Raw genomic sequence first — 23,716 nt, 5'->3', positions numbered from 1 at the left:
CTTATCATTATAGAGTTGAAGCAATTTAGCAAATATTGATTATAATCTAAATCAATTTTAATTAAGTAAAATTGCTACGATTATTAAATCAAGTTATCATTATCAAGCAATTAATGACCGATGAATAATAATTGATTACAATTTACAAATTATAATTTTATATTATGAAAAATCAATATTTCATTAATTTTACATGTTTAATTATATTCATCCAAATCATGGATTTTGGAAATTGTTAAGAACTTCAAATAATTGGTATGTTTGCAATTGGTTACTACACTTTGTGATTTAAGTTTTAATTTGCATTGTGCAACAATAAGATAGGGGAGAGGAACCAGTAGTCGTGAGGGCTAAATTCATCAACATGTAGCCACTACATGGGATCTCGTAAGACCTTCATTTTTTTAAGAAATATAAAATGGACACTGAAATACCTACAAGCTAAAACTAAGGTTTGAAGCTGTGACTCATCATACAACTTGTTAAAATAGTGCAGCTAGTGAGATTTGTCCAAAAAATGACTTTTTAAAGATTTGACCAAAGTTTAATCTAAAAATATCTAATAATTAAATTTAAAATTATTAATTGTTGTTAATAGAATATTGTATAACTATATGAAATGTAACATATATGTAACTTAAATTGACCAAATAGTTATTATTAATAAAAAATATTTGTTATATATAACACAAAATAACAAATACTTCAACAACAAAAAAAATTATTTTTTGTTATAAAAATAACACATTATTATATAAAATACAACCTATAATCAACACAAAGGGACTATTAGTTGAACACTAAAAGTTTTTTACAATCTCTCACATTTCATAAGAAAATACAAAACATTTATTAGTATTTACCTTTTATATTTGTGACACATATTATTGATATGATTTACTCTATGCATATACATTGCTACCCCAATAGTTGTACATATAAGAGTAGTATTTATACACTAAGAACTCAAAGTTTATTTAATTGAGCATATTATGTTTTGAGTGACACACATATATGAAATAGCTATGACATTTTTATTTTTATTTGAGACAAAAAGTTATTTATTTCACTCATTAATGAATTCATATATTTATTTTTTCTATAACATTTATAAGTTTTCATGTGTTCAAGTATTGGTATATTTTTTTAATCAACATTTGGATTTTTTATATGTACAAATAATTCAATTAGTTACAATATATAGTATAATAGTAAAAATGTGTTGGAAGATTAGACTCTATGTTCATGATAGGGTGATCATAATTTAAATAATTAATATTAGCTATGCAAAAGGTTTAACGATTCATGATTATTCAATAAATGATAGATCAATGATCACAACTCTATTTCAAACCAAATTTTAAAAGATTGAAATTAAATTCTATTTCTACCCAAAATCAGGACATGTGTAGTTGGAGAATCTTTCTTATAAGTTATAGTTATATCTGACTCCTGACTTCCAACTATTGACTATAAGAAAGATCTACAACCCAAGATGAATTTCAGACCAATTTGGGAAATATTTTCCCATGTGCCTAGATTCATCTAGAATTGTGACACATGTCTGGTCATTGCAAAGCTTGATTAAGTGTCAGGACTTAGTTAATATTAATAATAATTATGTTTAGTCTTTTTTAAAATTATTATTTAATCCCAACTTGAGGATGCCGTGATTGTTAAGTAAAAGATAGATCAATGACCCGAGATGAATTTTGGGTAAATTTTTGGACTACTATCGCTATTGTCAAGAGTCATCTAGAATCATGACAGTTGTCCTTGACAAGTGTCACGATTCTGGATGACTCTTGACAACAATGATAGAATTCAACAAATTGGCCTGAAAATCATATTGATTATTAAGTTTGATTTTTATTAATTAATTTATTTTAAATGAACAAATTTCAAATTTCAAATGTATATTAATGTAATAAATTTTTACTTTTTATTATTATAGTTATGTACATTATTGAGTCTTTAATATTTATGTCATTTATATGTACATTGTACATAGTATTAGTAAAGTACCTAAAACCATTAATTACTTAATACTTACATTTTAACTTTTAACTATTAACCTTTTATGTTTTTAGAGTATGAAGTTTAGAGTTCTCCAAGTCAAGAGTCTGATATGATAAGATTTTTTAATTTCAACTTTTCAAAGATTGATTAAATTCCATTTTGTTATTTAGAAGACTGAAAGTGTGAAACTTGAGTATCATAGGACAACACCAATTATCTAAGTATCTGGTAGTGGAAGTATTGTCGAATCTCGATTCTCAATTCTAGGAATTTATTTATTTTTTTAAAATTTCAATACAATTTGCAGTAATAGAAATCATGATTCTTATTGTCTTAGGTTTACACTTTATAATTTTTTTAAATAGGTCTTGAAGAAGAATTTTGTGTAATAACTAGTAGAAGGCATGGGCAAAACAAAGTAAAAAAGCTCTAGTATGAGTGCAAGAATAAAGGAAAAGAAAGACATCATAAAACTCAGGCAAGTGCTACAAACTTCAGGATTCACTGATGAATGTCATGATATTTTTTTATCTTGCTATCCATGGAGATTTGGGAATCATGGGAATTAGACATTCATTGTCCAATAAGTAGAAAGATCTACAAAAGTGGAAAAATTATTACAAATATAACAACAGTATTTGTGCACATACAAATAAACTAGTTGCTTTGGTTACTAGATTAGCAAACCTCATTGTACTCGAAGTATTCCCTTGCCTTGAAATTGTAATGCCATGCACTCAGAATTATGATGAAAAAAGAAAGGCAATTGTAAACCAAAACACTTAGGAGGAAATTTTATCCATAACTAAGAGTGAAATTTTCACTCTATTCCTAGGGCTAAGGTTTAAACTAGAATGCATTAACAAGGGCATTGACTTGGATAAACTAGTACATTCTTATGACAAATTGGAAAGAGTTTTTCAAGATTCATCTATTAAGGGTTTAATAAACTCAAAGTCATCTACTAGTGTTACTATTATATTGGACATAGACCATAAGCCTCCTTATCAGTATGATATTTTTGTGCCATAGGTTCAGAATACTATTTCTTTGTTATCATTTTATGTGGGATTGGACAATAACAAGGAAGTAAGGGCCAGTGTTCTTGAAATGATTTATAATATCCATTGTCGAGGTCAGTTAGTTGAGAAGGTAGATGTAAGATATAATTTTGTTCAACGCATTGTTGAATCTATGAAACAATAATTACTAATAATTAAAAAAAGTACAACTATAGGCAAGACAAACACATTTAAGTTCAAAAATTACTTGTGCTCCCTTCTTTTAGCAAAGAATCACCTAATATTTGAGATAGAGAAAAATAAGCCTGATATTGAAGTCTATAAGTTTGATGAAAAAATCCAAAAGAAATTAGAGACTCCAAGTCCAGTATATGAGTGGTCACATAAGATGAGGATGACTACTAAAAATAATTACTATAACCATTTTGTAGAATTCTTTTTTACACCTATTTACCAAAAAATCATAGGCACTTTGATGCCTAGATTGCATGTGTCTTGTAAAGATTGCACTCAATTGAGAAGTCAAATTCAATTGGTTGACTGGTTCTATTGCAATTTACAAGTGGAAAGATTTACTTCTAGGGGGGGGGAGGGGAATCACAACTAACAATTCTACCTCTAAAAATCTTTTTATCTGAAAACATTCACATGCATCTAATTCATCTAATAAACATGAAAGTAAAGACATGCATGAGAATAGATAACACAAGATTTTGATAACCCAAAAAATCTCCAAAATGAGAAGGTAAAACTAGGGTGGGGATGACACCCACAAAGAATCACTGCAACAATATGTAATTGTTTAAGGTTACAAAGTTTGACCACTTCCAATGGTCTACCCTATGAAAGGCCTACCCTATTAAAGACTTTACACCCTATTAAAAGTAACCTGTTACCCTGTTAAAGGATTTAATACCTTGTTTAAAGGCTTACATCATGGCTATTAAACCAACCTATCATCATAGGATTTTCATTGCTAATACAATGGCTAGAGAGTATTAGAAATTCTTGACTTGATGACTTGTAATCCTTAATTTCTGATTTCATATCCTTGTTCTACTCTGTCTGTTTTGATTCTTGCTTGATCTGATATGACTTTCTTCAAAATTCTAATACTCGTTCCTTGATCAACTAAAATTTTCAATGCTTTTATGCTCTTTCTAAGTATTTACACCACTTTGCACTTCTCTAGAATTCTCCCTTAAACTCTCTCCCATACATACGAATAATGGGGTTTCATCCTCCTTTTAAAGGCTTTGAAGACTTAGGGTTAGGTATTAATCTATGATCAATATTCAATCTTCATTTCCTGCTCTATTCATTTACTTTTCCTATTGGTTGCATGTTTTCTTCATTTTTCTAATTGGTTGCATGTTGATTACATATTTAATGCAAAATATTTGATCTTATCTTCAAGATCCTTCAATATTCATCCTAAGTTAGTTCAAAAATGGTTTACATCTAAGTTTGTGAAGGCACAAACTCATATGTTGATTTTGTGTTACTTGACACTTACTAATTGTTGATGCTTGGCACATATAGGAATTCTATCTCACTTAGTTCCTATAGTAATTAGGTTTTACTTGGCATCTATACTTTTTTGAGCACCTATAGTGACTCGGCATCACTTATCACTCATCACTTGATACTTGCTTGGCACCTGAAGTTCATTCAATACCTGTTGAATTTTTGGCTTGGCATACTCTGTAGCTTGGCATCTATATTATTCTCAGCATCAACTTGAGAATTGGTTAAACATGTTGACTCTCAATTTTCAAAAGCAATCTAAGACCAAAAATCTCCCCCTTTGACATGAGTGGCAAAAACACTTAACTGAGCATTATGGATCTAGTCTTTATGAGTATAATATGTATCCTATTCAGCATATGTACAAAAATTACAAAAACTTTGTTCAAATTTTTTTAGATGATTATATTCCTCAAAAACTTGTAACTCCCCTTGAGTTAATGTGCCATTTTTGTAACTAGAATTCCTTAAGCTGAATTTGTCTCATGTTGATTACATTAAGCTAAATTTGTCTCATGTTGATTATGTTATTTTCCTTATCATTCTTTTTCCTTTATTTCTATGTATTTGGTTTGTATCTACTTGTTTGTACTTCCCCTTTGTTTCTTCTCTATGTCTACTCCCCCTTTCACACATTTTCTTGTAGTTTTTGCATTTGCATCCCTTTTTGTTGTATCTCCTTATTACTTTCTCAAAATTGTGATTATTTCCCCCTTTTTGGCATTTCTCCCTTTATTTACATATCCATTCTTATTATCTCCTATCTTTGTTATGTCTCTCATGAATATCTCCCCCTTTTGGATATTCTTTATTACCTCTATCAAAAAAATGTATTATCTCCCCCATTCTTATTATATGCATAATATTTATATCTCCCCCTTTTTGACACTTATGTCAATGTGTCCTAAGAATCAATAGAATATTTAGCCAAAAATGTTTTATTTACCTCCATTATCATCTTCAGAGAAGCATCCCAATTGTCTAAGGCAATTTCTAGTGATTTATGCTAGATGGTTGTCTCTCTTACAAGATGTACAAGGCCTTCTAAGGTAGAAACATTTGGATATTTCTTCAAAAATATTTTCTGCATAGGCCACTTCGTTATGTAGTACTTCCAGATGTGGGGTGATTATAGATTGAATCTATATTAATTTGGCCTTAACATTGGCCTCTTCTATTGTCAATACAGCTAACTCCTTCTGAGTGTGAAGCATTGTGGAAAAATTCTTCTCACTTTGAGTTGGATCTTTAGGTAGCTATGTGCTAGATATCTTAAGATTTTGTTCCAAGCACAGTATTCTCTAGCTAGTTTCTTGTGTGAAATATGATGAATCAAAGAATTTGGAGTACAATGAGAATATATTCTCAAGTAATGTTTTAACTTTCTCAACCTTTTTAGCTAGTTCAACCTATGATAGTGTTATCTCACTAGATATCTTCTCATTAACTTCCATTTGAAATTTCTCTTCAGACCATTCTAATAATTTGACATTAGTATCAAGGTCTTCATTTTGTACTTGGTCCACTATGTTGGACAATTGCTCCATGATGGGCTTTGTTTTGTTAGGTATAAGCAAGCTAAATGCATCAAGGAGTATATCTTCAATTTCTACTAATGCTTGCTTTTGTCTATACTCATTTTTGAGTATCTCCTACTTCTTCTTCCTCTCAAGTGCTTCTTGCACTTCATTTATCTATGCCAGGCTCATTATTTTAAAGTCATAACTTGGTATGACTATTTCTTCATCAAGTGCAGGGTCTCCATAGTGAAGTACTCTTGCTACCTTGGTGGAGCTCGAGCTTGGTGCTCAGAATCGCAGGGGTACTCCATCAGTGCTTGGTTGTTTGGTAAGCGTCCTCGAGGTAGGAAAATTTACTAGTGTCTATATTGCCTCTTGCTTGCTTTCCTTAGGGGTTTTCTCCTCTTACTTGTCTTCTTCTCTTCTACCCTGATCAATAATAATGATTTGAGGAGTTGAACCTTGGCTTTGTGTTGTAGGAACATCTTGTCCTATCTACTCCTTTGCAGACTCCTCAAAAGTTGTTGTTGCTATTACTATGGGATCAACCTTAGTAGTTATGTCTTGTGTTGCTTGCTCTTTTGGTTGATCATCTGTAGCTATGAGAGGTTGTGAAGGTGGTTCTTGTGTGTTCACCTTCTCCTTGGTAAATTTTTCTATAGCATTTTGTAACTCCTCTACACTCACCAAAATAGGATTTGTGCATAGCTGTGATTGTAATGTTGTTTGGTGAAGGATCTTTTTGAGATCCTCTGTAGTTAGTGGATTGATGTTCTGACCTAAGGTATCAAGAACATCCTTTATAGATATAGTTTCTGCAAGTGTTGTATGTGGAGGACTTGGTGGTGGCAATTGGGGTGTCTTGGACACTCTATTTTTGTTGCTTCTCCTTAGTTGTTACCTCTTCACCTTGTTGTGTCTTCTCCACTATTACCCCTTCTTTCTCTTTCTTTCCTTCTTCATACTTTTCATTCTTTTCTTCTTCTTCTTCATCATTTATTCCCTCAAAGGGATGTTCTTGCCCTTTCTTGATAATAGTCAACCCATAAATCAATTTCCACATTTGTGTGGATTTCTTTACAACATCTTCAATTTTATTCTATAAAATACTAAAGGCTCTGTATTTGGATGTGAATTTTCTCTCATGTTTCTTACTAGCCTTGCTTATTTGACCTTTATTTAGGTTATGCATCGCACAAGAAAATGTTGACTCCCTTATTTCCTTCTCCATATTAAGGTAGTAATGCCATTTATTTTCTACAATGGAGCTTAGCTCCTTAGGCATAGAATTGTCAAGTTCAAGTGGGGTAGTCTTGAACTTGGCCATCATAGTATAGATAGACTCTTCCACTATGTTCTATTCTTCTCTTGAAAATTTATTAAAATCAATGGTCTTTAAACCAGCTAAATTTGCATTATCCCTAATATTATCATAAACATTTTCCAAATTAGATTTGGTAGAATGTCTTACCAATCTAAATTGAACATTGTCAGATTCTGTCTTTTCTTCATTTGACTCTAGGGGTGCAACATATTTTCTTATTTTCTTTTGTTCTATAGGCCTTCCTTGCTCTATGGCCTTTTGCTTCCCCTATTTCTTAACTACTTGTGTTGTTTCCCTTGTGTCTGCCCTTGTAGTTGGCTTGGCTGGGCTTGGCTTTGTTGCTTTCTTCTTCCCTTTGGGCAGTGCAACTAGCTATTTTTTTGCCTCTCTATTCTTAGGCTCTAGCTTTGGTGCTTCCTTCTTTGCACCTTCTTCTTCCTTTACATCCTCATCCATGCCTTGGGCCAATGCAAGTGTCTCCTATCCTTGTTCTTCTTCATCATCTTTAGCTTCTTCATCTTCTTCTTCCTCTTCTACAATGTCCTCACCAAATTTGGCTTTAAGTTTCTTTACCAATCTATCCTTCTTCTTTAGTTTGGAGGTAGTCTTCAACTCTATATCCACCTTTGACCTTACCACATCATAAGTACCAAATGTGGTGCACTCTTGTCCACTTCGTCAGCTAATAATGCAGTCATGGCTACATATGCTTGATCTATGTTTATCTCATATCCAAGAGATCTTAACCATCTAACTCTTGGTATGGCTACTTGTATGTAAGTATAATCAATATCTACAAGAAAACCTACATCATTTAGATGCTTTTCTACCAATGAAACTAGTATTCTTAGCCTCTATTTCATGGTCTTCTTGAAATCTTCAAAATAGCTAGTCATTAGAGTCTCAAAATTAGCTCCCATTTGTTCTATATATTATTTTACTTGAGCTATTATAGACCTATTTTCTTTCCAGACAAATTTACCAAAAGATGGAAATTTATTCTATACATAGAAAAATATGCAAATCAAAATTGCACCAAACTTGCATTGGGCTCCCTTGGTTCTCCTTATTACTACTAAGTTCTCATTAATTTGTTGGAATTGTAGTTCTACAAGATCATAAGTATGATCCTTCTTCAATAATTTGTAACCCACATCCATTGCAATGCATGGTACACTATTAAGCATGCTAGATCGATAAAATTTGTGTGCAATAAACCTAATAGCAAAGTCAACAAGAGGGTCTTAGATAGTGTCTATTGTCATTTCTCTCTTGTTCCATTTGGCACCAGTGTTTTTCTCAATAGCTTCCTTAGAATCACTTCTAAGGGTCTTTGGCTGATCTAGGGTTGGATACCCTATCACTCTATGTACAATCATTTTTGTTATTTTTATTGGACCATCCTCCAACCATAAACTTCCATCATGAATCATACTGAGTATTATCCTTATCCATTCAGTGTCAAACCCTTCTTCTCAATGATTTGTTACTCTTCTTTCAAAACACTATTTTCACACAATTTATCATAGGATTCCCTCATCTCCATATCTCCTATGGCTCCAATTTTGTAGTTGTAACATCTTCTAACATCTTGGACCATAACTACCTTAGGAGGTATAACAGATAGGGTCCAACTAGGTCATTTTGTATGCCACTTTAGGGATTGGCCAAAAATCTAGTTGTTTTAGTTCATTTGATGCTAGTTAGATCTCAAATGGTTCTTTCTTCTATAGTTTCCTAGAACTAGAGGCCATTTGTGCTAGCTAGGGTTTGAAAACAAAGAAAATGTAAAACTCCATAGCTTGACACAAATGTAAATACCTTGAATTTGATGAAACTATGTTGAATTGCTATTGAAATTGGCTCAAATGCTAGATTCTCTACTTTGAAGTTGTTCTGCACTCTTCTTCATCTTTTCTCTTTGTTTGTGATGAAGAAAAATGATTCAAAAAGTGATAGCATACCCTATTTACATAACATTTAATGCTTAGTGCATTTATAGCTTTCCACTTGGCTTCTTAAGCATTTCTGCATTACTCAACTTCCATTGTCTTTCCATCACTCAGCATCCATAGAAGTATCCCTTACTTAGCCTCAACTATTTTTTCTTCTTTACTCAGCTTCCACTACCAACTTGGCTACAATTAATCGTTTGGCTTCTACTAACTTTGGCAAACAACTCAACATGTACTAGAATTGTACTTAGCATTTGAGAGAAAAAAATTTAACTCGGAAACACTTATGAAATCTTGAACTTTTAACTTTGAATCTTTATTCATGTTGATTTTTCCTTTTAGTACTTGGTTGTTTAGGAATTGATGTATAATATAGCTTTGTATATCAATTCCACATACCTTTTTGTGCTTAGTTGGATGAAGTGTGACCACTTGACCTTTTAGGTGAAGTGATCCCTTCATTTGATGTGTTGCTCCCATCTTTCTTCTTCCATGTTTTATTCATTTCTCCTCTGATGTGTTCAAAATCCACCTTCTTTTTTCCTTTGTTGATCTCTGAGTTGGGTGCCTTTGACCTTGTTAGGCAATACTTGTTGATATGTCTAGTCTTCAAACAACTGAAACATGTCGTTTGACTTAACCATCAGTTGTAGTTTCCACTTAAATGTGTTCTGATACAATTTTTAGGGATGTGTCCATATTCTTGATAGTAATGGCAGCTATACCTAGTGTTGTAGTACCAATTATAGTGATGTACATGGTTATTTCCCCTTTCTAGCTGATTAGATGTCCACTTAGCCTTTGATCTACACTCAAAAGATCTGTATCAATACTTCTTGTAATTGTAGCATGACCTTCAAATCTTGGTGTTCTAATAGTCCTAGTCCTACAGTTATGTGCTTGATGTCCTTGTTTGTTGCACTTGTGATAGTGACCTACATGCTTAGGTTTGTCATGTTGATGGGTATTATTTCTCTTGCATACATTAGAAGTATGTCCTTTTTTACCATAGAAATAACAAGTAAGTTTAGTGTTCTTACCTTTGTTACTTCTTTCTTTTACGATCTTGCACGACCCTCCTTTTTCAGTGCTGGTGTATCCTAGTCCTAAAGTATCATTACTAGCCCTTGGTGATTTTAGTAGCTGCTCAAAGTACTTTATGGCATCATTTGGTTTGTTGAAGCTCTCTACAATCTCCTTCTCTCTTTTGAAGTCATTTTGTAGTTGTTTGTTTTGTATTTTTAATGTGGAGATCCCAATATCCTTGACATTTAATTCATGATGTGCATTCATCATCTAACTTAGGGTGTATAGCTACATGTTTGAAATTCTTGCAAGTTCAATTGACTTTTCTTCCAATCTATTGGCAAGGTTTCTCTTGTCATCCTCTAGCATAGCCTTATCCTCAATGGCTCTTTTTTGATGTTCAGTCACTTTACAAAGCATCATGGCTTGTAATTTTTATTCAATTTTGAGAGTTCTAATTTCTTCTACTTTAGCTCTATTCTTCTCCGTTAGGTCTGCTATTGTTGCATCAAACTCTTTGAAATCTCCATTTGTAAATAATTTTGAGGTTTCAATCTCCTTGTATTGTGTATCATTCTCAGCTATGGCAATGTCTCTTCTTCTCTTTACGAATTTTCTCAATTCTTCTCTAGCTTCTTCCAAGGTATGTAGAGCAAGTTGTACATCAATTGCCTAATTCTCTATGATCTTCCCAAGTTTGTAGACTTCCATTTCCATATCTTTTCTCCAATCTGTAAGACTCCTCCTTGTGAGAACTTGTCTTTGATACCAATTTTTGGAATTTACAAGTGAGAAGATTTACTTCTAAGAGGGGGGGTTGAGTTAGGAGTAACAATTCTACCTCTAAAAATCCTTTTAGATAAAATCATTCGCATGCATCTAATTCATCTAATAAACATGAAAGTAAAGACATGCATGAGAATAGATAACACAAGATTTTGGTAACCCAAAAACCCTCCAAAATGAGAAGGTAAAACTGGGGTGGGGATGACACCCACAAAGTATCACTAGATCAATATGTAACTTTTTAAGGTTACAAAGTTTGACCACTTCCAATGGTCTGCCCTATGAAAGGCCTATCCTATGAAAGACTTTACACCTTGTTAAAAGTAACCTAGTTAAACAATTTACAAACACTCACTTGGAATGTTACCTTGTTAAAGGATTTAGCACCTTGTTTAAAGGCTTACATCATGGCTTTTTACCAACCTATCATCATAGGATTTTTATTCCTAATACAATGGATAGAGAGTACTAGAAAGTCTTGACCTAATGACTTGCAATCCTCAATTGTTAATTCTAGATCCTTGCTTGATCTAATATGACTTTCCTCAAAATTCTGATACTTTTTTCTTGATCAACTGAATTTTGAAATGTTATTCTTCTCTTTCTAAGTCTTTACACCCCTCTACACTTTGCTACCATTTTTCCTTAAACTCTCCCTCATACATATGAATAATGGGGTTTCATCCTCCTTTTAAAGGCTTTGGAGACTTAGGGATAGGTATGAATCTACAATCAATGTTCATTCTTCATTTCTTGCTCAATTCATTCACTTTTCTTATTGGCATGCTTTCTCCATTTTTCTTATTGGTTGTATGCTGATTACATAGGTAATGCAAAATATTTGATCTTATCTTCAAGATCCTTCAATATTCATCCTGAGTTGGCTTGAAAACAATTTACATTTTATTTTGTGAAGGCACAAACTCATATGCTAATTCTATTTTACTTGGCACTTACTATTTGCTAGTGCTCAACACATATAGGAATTCTCTCTCACTCGGCTTGTATAGTAATTATGTTTCAATCAACATCTATAATTTTCTTAGCACCTATAGTGACTCAGCATCACTTATCACTTGGCACTTGATACTTTCTTGGCACTTGAAGTTCACTCGGTACCTATTGAAATTTTGGCTCAGCACACAATGTAGTTTGGCATCTGTATTATACTCGGCATCAACTTGAGAATTGGTTAAGTGTGTTGACACTCAATTGCCAAAACCAATCTAAGACCAATAGGTTCTTCATGCAAGAGTACACTATCTTAAGGTTTTCCAATTCAGTGGTTGAACCATGCAAACTTCCAATGTATGTTACAGAAATGGTTTTTGCACTAGAATATGTACAATAGATGGAGAGAGAAAATGGAAATTTCATTGCACAATAAAAGAAAATGATATTTCCTTCCTAGCCTTTTGCAAATGGAGGCCTTACATTTGAGAGAAAGGTTCTCAAAGTGGTAAATGAATTGGTAACCTTTTTTGGCTTTCATTTTGTCAATCACTAGAATTATGATCCACATAATATAATAAAAACAAGACTTATTTACAATGGGAAATCTATGAGAAAATATCAACATCAACAAACACCATTGATAGAAAAGTTTAAAAAATGATTCATGGGATGAGGTTAAGAAAGAGATGGAGAAACATGCAACAGAGAATAATATTTTGATGTAAGAATTGTCATCCCAAATTATGATATTGCACATATCAGAGTCCCAAAAATCAAAGCCTCTGACATACTTAAATTTCTACAAGAAAACATCTCAACCTTCTAAGAGGTTTATTCTGAAAGCAATTAAAGAGGCACGTGCATCTGAATTTTGGTGTCAAACTAAGATGAATAATTTTTTGAAAATAAGGAAAAATTTGGGTGAACCAATGACATTAGTAGGCTTTGTGAAAATTGAGGAGGATGAAATTTTCAGCAATTATTGGAATGAAGAGCATCTAGCTATACCATATAATTTGGCAGTTATAGTGACAGTGATATTCAAAGGCAAAAGGAGCTCAAGTCTAATGGAGACATTTAAGGTATTCAAGATTCTGGGTCAACCAAGGGTAGACATATTTTTAATATTCAAATGAGTTATTCTATCAAACAAACATATAATAAAGTGGCAACTATGATACAAAAAATGGGTTATGTAGGTATAGGGCCCATTAGTGCAAGTGGTAAAGGGATTTTGAATCCAGATCTAGTACCAGACACACCCAAAAAAGGAAGTAAACCAATCATTGGACTCTACAATGAGACTGAAGATGATTCATCTAGAAAGGGAAAAAAATTTTATACTTCTACTTCTAAAGGTCATCCCAACACATTATTTGTTAAATCTTCAAATCCAATTGTAGTTGATCCTGCTAGCACTCGCACTAGCACTAGCATAGATGAACCTTATACAAAAAAGAAAAAAGTTATGAAAATTACAATGAAACTAATGTTAGCAGTTACTTCACCAATTTATGCACCAATAGCTTCTATACAAAACCCTAAAAATAGTCCTAAAACACCAAGATTTGGAATGAGCCATCTCATAGTATATTGGCAATCGTTAAAATATAATTGTAGGTGAAGTAAGTTTCACTAGATTTGGAGGAGCATACAATAATACAACTGATAATTCACCTTTCAAACACTCAATTGTATCAAAAAGCCTAGATTTTAGTTTGAAGGAGTTTGCATGAAAGTTTGATCAGACAAGCAAAAGAAATAGGCAAATTATGAAGACAATGAAAATTGATGCAGTTGTTGAATGTCACGGATCTACTAATAGTATATTTCCAACATATGATCCAAACATCAAAATGATGAACTTCATGGCTATTATGCCCCTGGCTAGAGATAACAATCCACCAAAAAATGTAATAAATTGTAATGATGTACAAGTTACTAGTCTTCAAATGGATTTCTCAAACGTGAAAAATATTGACAAAATCAATATATCAAAGAGAGAAACAAAATGGTCTACTCTACACTTCTAAAAGTGGAGATGGAAAACAAAAGGCTTACAAAGAAAATAGAAAAGTTATAGGTAGACCTTGATTATGTGAAGGCCAAGAAGAAAGCAACAAACAATAAGTTCAAAGAATTAATGTAAAACGGGATAAAGAATTCTTCTCCTAAGAGCAATTGTCCAACAAGAAAAGATGAATGAACAACTAAAAATTTGACTAAAGAATTCAACATGAAAAAGCCTCTACTACATAATTGTTCAAGTCTATAGATAGTAGTGTATAGGTCAATAATAAATTGAAAACTAACTTGGACTTTGTTGTCAAGGAAAATAATACTTTGAAGATTGAATTGGAGAATGAAAAGAAAAAAGAAGAATCCAAGGCAAGGATAATTGATAATTTGTAGAAGGAATTAGGGAATAAGAAGAAAAATGAGGAGTCTAGTGAAAATACAATCCACAATTTGAAGAAGCAATTGAAGAATATGAAAAAAGAGAGGAGCTAACAGCAACAAAATTCTTGATTTGAAGAGGGAATTAGAGAATGCAAAGAAAATAGAGTCTAGTGCTACTGTAAACAATAACACAATCCACCATATGAAGAAGGAATTGGAGAATGCAAAGAAAATCCTAGATTTGAGGAAGGAATTGGAGAATGTGAACAAAGAGGAGTCTACTCAAACACTCCATGATATGAAGAAGGAATTGGACAATGTGAAGAAAAAGGAGGAGTCCACTGTGAAGACAATTCATGATTTGAAAATGGAATTCAAGGATGAGAAGAAAAAAGAGGTAACTACTGCAAACAAAATCCAAGATTTAAAGAAGAAGTTGGAGGATGAGAAGAAGAGAGAAACTAATTGGCAAGGAAAACTAGAGGAAATACAAAGAAAGAGTGAAATAGAGATGTCTAAAATGAAGAAAAAGATAGAAAATATAATTGCACAAAATATAATGACATCTTCTAAAGACCATTATGTCAAGGATACTATAATAAACATAATTAAGCTTATCAAACAAGAAATTTGGGACAAAATAATTAAGAAGAATGATAGTTTGTTTGAATGGTTTGATTTAAATAGCAATCTCAGACTTGTCTTTAAAAATGTAAAAAAAGATGTTGAGGGTAAAAGAAGTATCTTCACTAATTCCCTAAAAAATCTTTCTAATTTTTTTTCAATAAAGTACAAAGATCTAGTGGTTGAGATTTGGAAAACCAAGGAATAAACAACTGCTTGGATACCTCTGTAATGATCTTTGCTATTTGTCACAATTGTGAACAAGTAATGGAAATAGATGAAGCTCTCAAATCTGCTTCCAAAGACTTGATGAAGATGAATCACAACATACTAAAGTTACTAAATGTTGGATTACCAAATCTAGCTTACTCGGATAGAAAATTTATTGGAAAAGAATATTACATGAAAATGTTGCACAACACGATGAATTCAAATTTAGGCAACTTGCTTGAGGAAATCACTTTAGAAAGAATTGCAAGTTACATCAAACCACTATCAATAATGGATGTAGTTATAGATAAATTCCTCGATTCATGTAAAAATATCTCTTCAAAGTATTCATTGTTAATGATGTTATAACTATTTAGCTAAAACCTAGAAAAAAAGAGCTTCCAAATGATGTAGAATGGAGCACCCTAAAGAACATCATGGGAGCTAGGTTATCTTATCAAACTATTACTATTGTTATTAGTGATAGTCATAGTTGATACCACTCAAAAGTAAGTTTTCAACATTAATTTTATGAGATCAACATATTTTTAAAAAATTTAAGCGTCTATAAAAGGATTAAAAATGAAGGCTATAAATTCACTTCTAAAAACATAATTAATCAGTAGATAGAATCTTAGATCAGAGCTACTAGCCTACTACTTGACTCACATAGAAGTTAGAACTTGAAGCTAAGAAGCTGCTATAGTTGCCACTTCACCTAGACTGACTCAACATCACTATCATCATATTCCTCCTCATTTATTGCATATAACATTTCATTGTTCATTGTGTTTTCTTTAGATTCACTATAGTCTCAGTATACATGCCAAAGTCAAAATCATCTACATTACTTCCAATAATAGGACATGAATCACTACCATCACCACTACCACCACCACTGCCATTGCCACTTGGGTTTGAAATGTTGGTCATCCCTCTTCTTCCACATTTATTTCTTGAAATGGTGAGAGCTCTATCATAAGGGAAACTATCTACCTCATACCTAGAATTATAGAGCCTCAAACAACTATCCAAATTTTTGTCCAATTTGTTTCTAACCTTTGACTTCAAGAAGCTCAAAGTATTGAAAACTCTCTCATCCTCCACTAAACCCAATATCATTATCAAACATAAATTAGTAAGCTTGAAATATTCTAGTATTGACTCTCTCAACTAATTTCTCTTACCAAGGTTTTTCCAAAGCTTTGGTACCACTCCTTCTTTATTTGGATTCTCCATAAAATAATATTGTTTCCTCATTATGTTTCCAAAAGAATATGATTGATCTCTCTATCGAGATTTATCTAAAATTCTATTTATAGTTACTCCATTGATTACTTTAGATTTGCAAAAATGTTGAATCAAAGTTAGCATCCTTCTTCAGAAATCAATTAAACAATTTAGAGACCAATATTGAGGAAAAACAATAAACATTGCTTTGAGTAGTTCCTCTAGAGGGAATCTAAATCTAATTTTTGAAGAAAGATCATAGAAAACTCACTTGACATAGTCAAGAAGAGAGTCTTTAATCTTCTTGAAGTATTCACTTGTAACATGTGAAAATACCTTCTTTGGTTTTGATTCTACTTTACTTCCTCCTTCATTGGAGTTAGAGTTGGGGTTGAAGCGAGAATAGTAATGCATTGGTATTTCAACTCCACGTATCCTAGCACATACCTCATTGTTTGCACCAATATGTAAAAAGCTCCCAAGATTGTTAAAATCTATGATTTCTATCCACTTTGCAAACTTTGATTCATCTAATGGTAGTAATCAATTCATAGTATCCAGACTACTACATGTCATTTTATGCAGCTTATTATATTCTACAATGCACATAGCTCTTTTTTGAACCTTTTTTATAATATTTATCATGTCCTATAGCATGGGGAGAATAGTTGTTAAAGTTAAGAGTATGTTAACATTAGTTAGACTTGAATATAGCCGAGAGAATCTGTCTTGCACAAAAGGGATTAGTCCAAGAAATGATGAATATTCAACAAACACTCGATGCACTAGTCCATCCAAAAAGATCCATCTGGTATCATGGTCTTTAAGAAGCTTCCTCCGTTTAGTAAGTCCTTGAGAAAAGTGTTGAAATTCCTAGACTCATTTTGGAATTTGAAAAAAGTATTGGTAAATCTCTTTAATTAGAGATCTACTTTACTTACACAACCAAAATTATTAACAATTCTAAAAGCTAGATTCATTTGATGGGCCATGCAATGAATGGGAATAACATAGGGTGCCAAATCATTCTTGATCATTTTGCAAAGATGGCCTTTATGACCTTGCATAACTGAAGCTCCATCTACTCCAACACACACCAACTTCTTAGAAATCTCCATGTTATCCAAACCTCCACATTTAGTTAGAGTAATCTTTACTAAATCATATAAATTTTCAGCTATTGTACTACAATTCAATTTAGCAATTGATAGTAGAAAGGTTTGACAACAAAGATCATTTACAATATAAACATGCATGCACATCCAAGATGTATTATAAATTGCTATAACTTAATCTAAGACAATGCAATGAAATTTGAGTTTTTTATTTTTTTCCTTCATATCTTCTTTTTCAACCTATGCAAGATAAGTAGCCCATTCCCAGCTATTTTTTATTGACCAGTGATTGTTTGGATAATTTCAAACTTTAAAAAAGTGCAATAAGGTAGTAATTGAAGGGTAGTCTGCCATAGGATTTCTTCTATTCCAAATATAAAAGACCACACTTAATTAAACTAATTTTCCCATATGTTTCACTTTCATTTCTTTCCCAATGAAATCTTCAATGGAACCTTTTACTATAGAATGATTCTCCAATAATTCCTTGTGTAACTCATATATTTTGGCATTCCTGATATGCAGACAATTGTCCTTTGTTTTTGAAGTTAGCACATATTTTTCAAATCCATCTATAGTTTCCTTTTTGTAAACTTTACCGACATGCTTTTCGATGGTATCAAGTTTAAGCTACAACCTATTCTCCTTCTTTGTTATCTCTATGCAAATCTTACATTTTCATTCTACCAGAGGCTCACCATCAATTAGATTGGCCACTAGTTCAATAAACCAATACTTTTCAACCAATTCTAATTGAAAATTCCTTTTTGATAGATCTTAGTGAGATCAATCTTTTTTTCTAATTTTCTTTTCCCCTTTTGTGCGTGAACATGATTTATGGAATCACTTTTGGTTTTCTTGCTTGATTGGTCATTAAACGACTCCAAGTCTATACTAGTAGTTTGTTACTCCCTACTTAGGGGAAGTGCCTCCAAATCATGTTCAAGTTTTTCCTCGAGTGAGATATCAGGTTTATCAACTTGAACTTTTTCAATATGTTATCCAACTTGTGATGAATCTCCTCTTTCAATAAGCACTGGAGATCTAACTTGTGAATCTTGTAGGTTGCCAGCATTTCCACCACCAAAATATGTGGATATGGTTCTGCATTTTGGTAATGGTGTCCTCTCTTGAAATTTAGGGTTCCTACTAGAACTTATATTACCCCTCTTGTTTGACATTGCAAATCAATAAAGGCTACAAAAAATAAATCAACTTAGTTGTTGAACAAATGACTCAAATAGTGATGAGTCAAAGACTGTGAATAGTGATAGTAGATTACTTAGACTATATATAATAACAATAATATAATTCATTCTCATAAAAAGGGTACTAAATGGTACTATAGTCTATGGTACTACCCAATAAAATTTTCAAACCTATAGGTTATATTAGCATGTGAGATGTCTAGTCACTAGTGCACATTGGACAATATAACTAAAAAAATAACTAGTACATGTAGGACTAGAAAATAGGCTAATGTCTAACATATTATGACCAAATCACAAACCCAATCAACATATGCTAGCATCCACTAGTCTACCATGAAAGAAAAACTAATAAAGAAAGCAACACAAGGTTAGAAACCCCCTCTTTCATTTGTAGCTCCCATGTCCTTCTTTCTTCTCCAAATGATGTAGGTCCAAATTTGCCTATAGTGCATATAGTTACGAAGCAAAAGCCTAAGATGATGATAATTATATGAGAATACTTGAAGTTGTGATTTTATTGTGAGATATGGAGCAAAAAGACTCAAAAATTAGGGACTCAAGAACTCAAGAATTAGGACCAAAAATGAGAGAAAGAGTGTTCATTTTATAATCAACACTCAAGGTGAGAGCATTGGATTTGTCACCCATAGATATGAAACTTGGCACAAGATTCCTTTGAGAATCCATGACACATATGACACAAGATTCCAACTATAGGATTCTATGACACTTGAAAGTCAAACAAGGAAAAAAATGGTTAAGAATCTATGACACGTTATATGACACCTCAAGCCCACTTAAAGCCAAGAATCTATGCTGAATGAAGCCAAATATGGATGTGTGTAAGGGAATAAGAATATTGGATTATGACATATCTTAGAGAAGTGTCAAAGGAGAATCTACGAGGTGTCACACCCATGTAACATGATGATGTCAATATTGTGCAAAATATTTGAATAAAAAATCCTTTATTCCACAAAATAGAAATTAGTAAAATGGAATTAATGGTGGAAAATATGACTTAGGAAATTACAAATTTCCATGGTTTGTGAATAATAAATCAATAAATAAATAAAATTAATTTATTTATTGAGGATGAAAATTAGGAAGAAAAATTAGTAAGAATGATAGGATTAAATTATGGGGTATTTAATCCTATAGAGAAACTTGGTAAATGATTAGCTAGATTGATTAAATAAGTGCAACAGTATCCTTTGATGAAAATGTCATGATGATACAAATTGAATATACATAACATTTAATTGATATTGTAAATGCTATAGGATCAAGATTGATTGATATGGTTGATCATAATACATTGACGGACATAGTCAACATTATTAAAGTGGTTGATAATGCCATGATATAACATTGAAAGCCTCAACAATGTCAAAGATAAGATGATGTGAATGATAGTTTGACCTAGTACTAAGAGCCATGACAATACTAAGGTCAGATTGATAAGATTGATAGATTTATAGGTTTCCAACGCATTGAAAGCCACAAAAATAGCTAGGATTGGACAAATGATGTTTGATTTTGGATGTTTGATATGTTTCGTGATGATTAGGACTGATTTTGGGTAATTTCGAGTTGATTTGGGGTGATTTTAAGTTGATATGAAATGATTGCAAGATGATTTGATATGATTTTAAAATGACATGAAATTGATGTGAAAGAGGATACAAATGATAAAGTATGATCAATTTGGCCAAAAGATCAAAGTTAGTAGAATGAGAAAATGGGATGAATTATAATGAAGAAGTGATGAAACCATAGATGCAAACCATTTTTGAGAGTCTACATTTTTCCCCTCTTTGATACAATGTGATTTAGAGCATTGTGTGAAAGAATGCTAATGAAAAAGCCAAAAAAGCATGCCCCAACAATGTGGTATATATTTATGCCCCCTTCAAAAATTGACCAACATAGGCATATGATAGGTCGATTTCATTGACAATGAGAAAAAAAATCCATAGCAATTGATGGATTGAAAATTAGAGTTTAAACATGAAAGTTATGGGATCCAGAGTGAAAAAGGGTGTCACGACCAACACATAAAGGACTTCGTGCACATCCATCTAGGTGGAAAAAAGTTATAAAAGGGCTTTGAGAGGGCTTTGAAGGTCATTTTCACTCTCTCATTTGGAAGAAAAGAGCTTTGGAGAAAGGAGAATGGATCGACTACCTAGGGAGCAACACCGTGGTGAATAGGTACAGACCTTCTGACGGCCACAAATGCTGGTATTCTTGTGAGTATATCAAGGCCATATTTGTACTTTTTATGTTTTTTCATGATTTTTACTACTTTTCCATGATTTTTTCTACTTTTTTAGGCACCTAGGAGTGTGTCAGTGTCAAATGGGGCCAAACAGGGGTCCCAGGGCTAGGGTAGGGCATCTAAATGCTCTAGCTACACTAAAAATTCATCCAAGTGCATCATGGATGCACTTGGCATGCCTAAATGCATCCTAGATGCATGTGGTATGACCAAGTGTTCCCTAGGTGTAGTTGGGAGCCCCAACTGCACCCCAAGATGCTCCATGAGTCCAAATGGTCTCCAGATGGTCCCAAATCGACATGAAACTTTGGGTGGACTATCATAACCCTAGGGAGATGTTAGAAATATGTTAAAATGCAGCCAAAGGTGGTTAACATGCTTAGAATTTGGTCAAACATAGAGAAAATGTAGGTCAAACTTGGGTAAATGTCGACAGAGTCATGCAAAGGGCCCAAAAGGGTTCAAATGAATTCAGAATGACTCAAAACTTGGACCACATGTTCAAAACCCTAGGAAGAGTTGAAAAATAGGTTAACTAAGGCTAAGATAGTTGGAAAAAAATCAAACTTGGTCAAAATTAGCTTAGATGGAGGGAAAAGGCTGACAAATGGATAGGGATAGGGTCAAAATGATGCAAACGAGCTCAAAATGACCCAAAACTTGGCAAACATGTTCAAAATCCTAGAAAGAGTTCAAAAAATAAGGCAATGTAGTAAAAAATGCTTAGAAAAAGTCAAAATTTGTCAAACTAGAGCTAAACTAAGTCAAACTTGGGTCAAAACTAGGGAAAATTAGATGCAAAACCATGGTAGTTTGACATAGACTAAATAATTATGCAGGAGGACTTACCCCTATTATGGATAAGGGAACATAGGCCATAGAGCCTTGTGCTATGGCATCAGATGATAGCCAATGAGTGGGGGATTTTGGTTGGGTTAGGATTATATCATGTTACATTCATGCTAGAGGTGAGGGAGAATAGGGCTCTACTGACAGCTTTGACAGAGAGATGGCACTTAGAGATGAGTTCCTTCCATCTACCAATAGGGGAGGAAACTATGACATTAGAGGATGTATAGCACATCCTTAGGATCCCTATTCATGGGGAGTTAGCAGTGTATGACCCAGCTATAGGATGAGTAGCACTACACAAGTTATTTGGATGCGAAGATGCAGAGCTAGGGATCTGAGACTATGAGATCGAATGGGACCTATAAGTGGCACACCATGAGTGGCTAACAACTATGATTTGCTAGGTGATTGGCAGATTGTTGATACCAGATAGATGGGGATATGGATTCCCTATTAGATGGGGCTGAGTACTAGAGAAGAGGATCATGGAGGGCACTATGTTCACTTGGGGCCCATGCATGTTGGTGATGTTATATTATTATCTACATCAGGTAGCATACAAAGGTGGACTATCATTTAGCACTAGCGATGCATTATTATAGATCTAGGCCTATGAGCATATTTTAGTATTTAGGCCTCTTATAGAGCAAGAGTTGGTGGATGATATGCCATATGTCTATAGATATAGAGGTGTACTAGCCCAAGGACCATTAGGATATGCAAGGTACTTTTGGCATCAGATAGACACTATGACATAGTTTATATGGAGACCTTATAGAGATTGCCCCAAATGGGATGGTGATGACACTCACCTACCATACTACAAACAAGAGCACTATCTCATAGAGTGCACAATGATTGGACACCTGGTCATAGATATGTACCTACCAAAGTGGGTATAGAGACAGTTTGGGGAGACACAAGATTAACCAACAGGGCTAGAATTATTTTCCCAATCTAGAGTAGAGGTTTGAGAGTGGGGACCACCCATCAGGACATAGGTAGCATATGCACAACTACAAGAGTTATAGTTGAGGTTATGGGGAGTAGTAGAAGATATAGTGGATGCGGGCATGACAATAACATATGACAAATGGTCCGCAGAGCATTGTCCTAGGCCTTTGATAGATCTAGTAGTACTAGTACCACGAGGGAGGCCACAAGCAGAGCAGAATGAGAAGGATGATGAGGAGGAGGGGGATGGGTGAGAGGAGGAGGATGGAGGAGATGAGGGCAATGGGAGAGAGGATGATGCTGAGGAGGAGGATGAGGGAGAGGATGAGGAGGGAGGAGAGGAGGAGGAGGAGGGGGATGAGCATGTTGAGGGTGATGCAAGGGGTGATGATGAGGATGCTGAGGATGATGATGAGGATGTTGAGGAGGAGGATGAGGGAGATGAGGAGGAGGGTGGAGGTAGTGGGGGTGGGGATAGTGTTGGATATGGTGACAAGGGAGATGATGAGGATGACTATTGAGGGGCTAGGGATGATTTAGTTGCAATGGATGTGGAGGGGGATCCCATGGAATATGCTGATAGTGCACTAGTACTAGTACAGGTAGGGCTAAGCCAAGTAGAGCTGATGGGGGTGATCAAAGGGCTACAGATTTAGTTAGATAAAGTTGTGGCTGAGAGGGATGTTGCTATAGGGGAGAGGGATGT

Source organism: Cupressus sempervirens, chromosome 9, assembly GCF_028749045.1.
Source record: "Cupressus sempervirens isolate cs-2001-9-10 chromosome 9, ASM2874904v1, whole genome shotgun sequence".
NCBI classification, from domain to species: domain Eukaryota; kingdom Viridiplantae; phylum Streptophyta; class Pinopsida; order Cupressales; family Cupressaceae; genus Cupressus; species Cupressus sempervirens.
The sequence above is the reverse complement of the archived record's forward strand: the minus strand, read 5'-3'. Positions refer to the sequence as shown.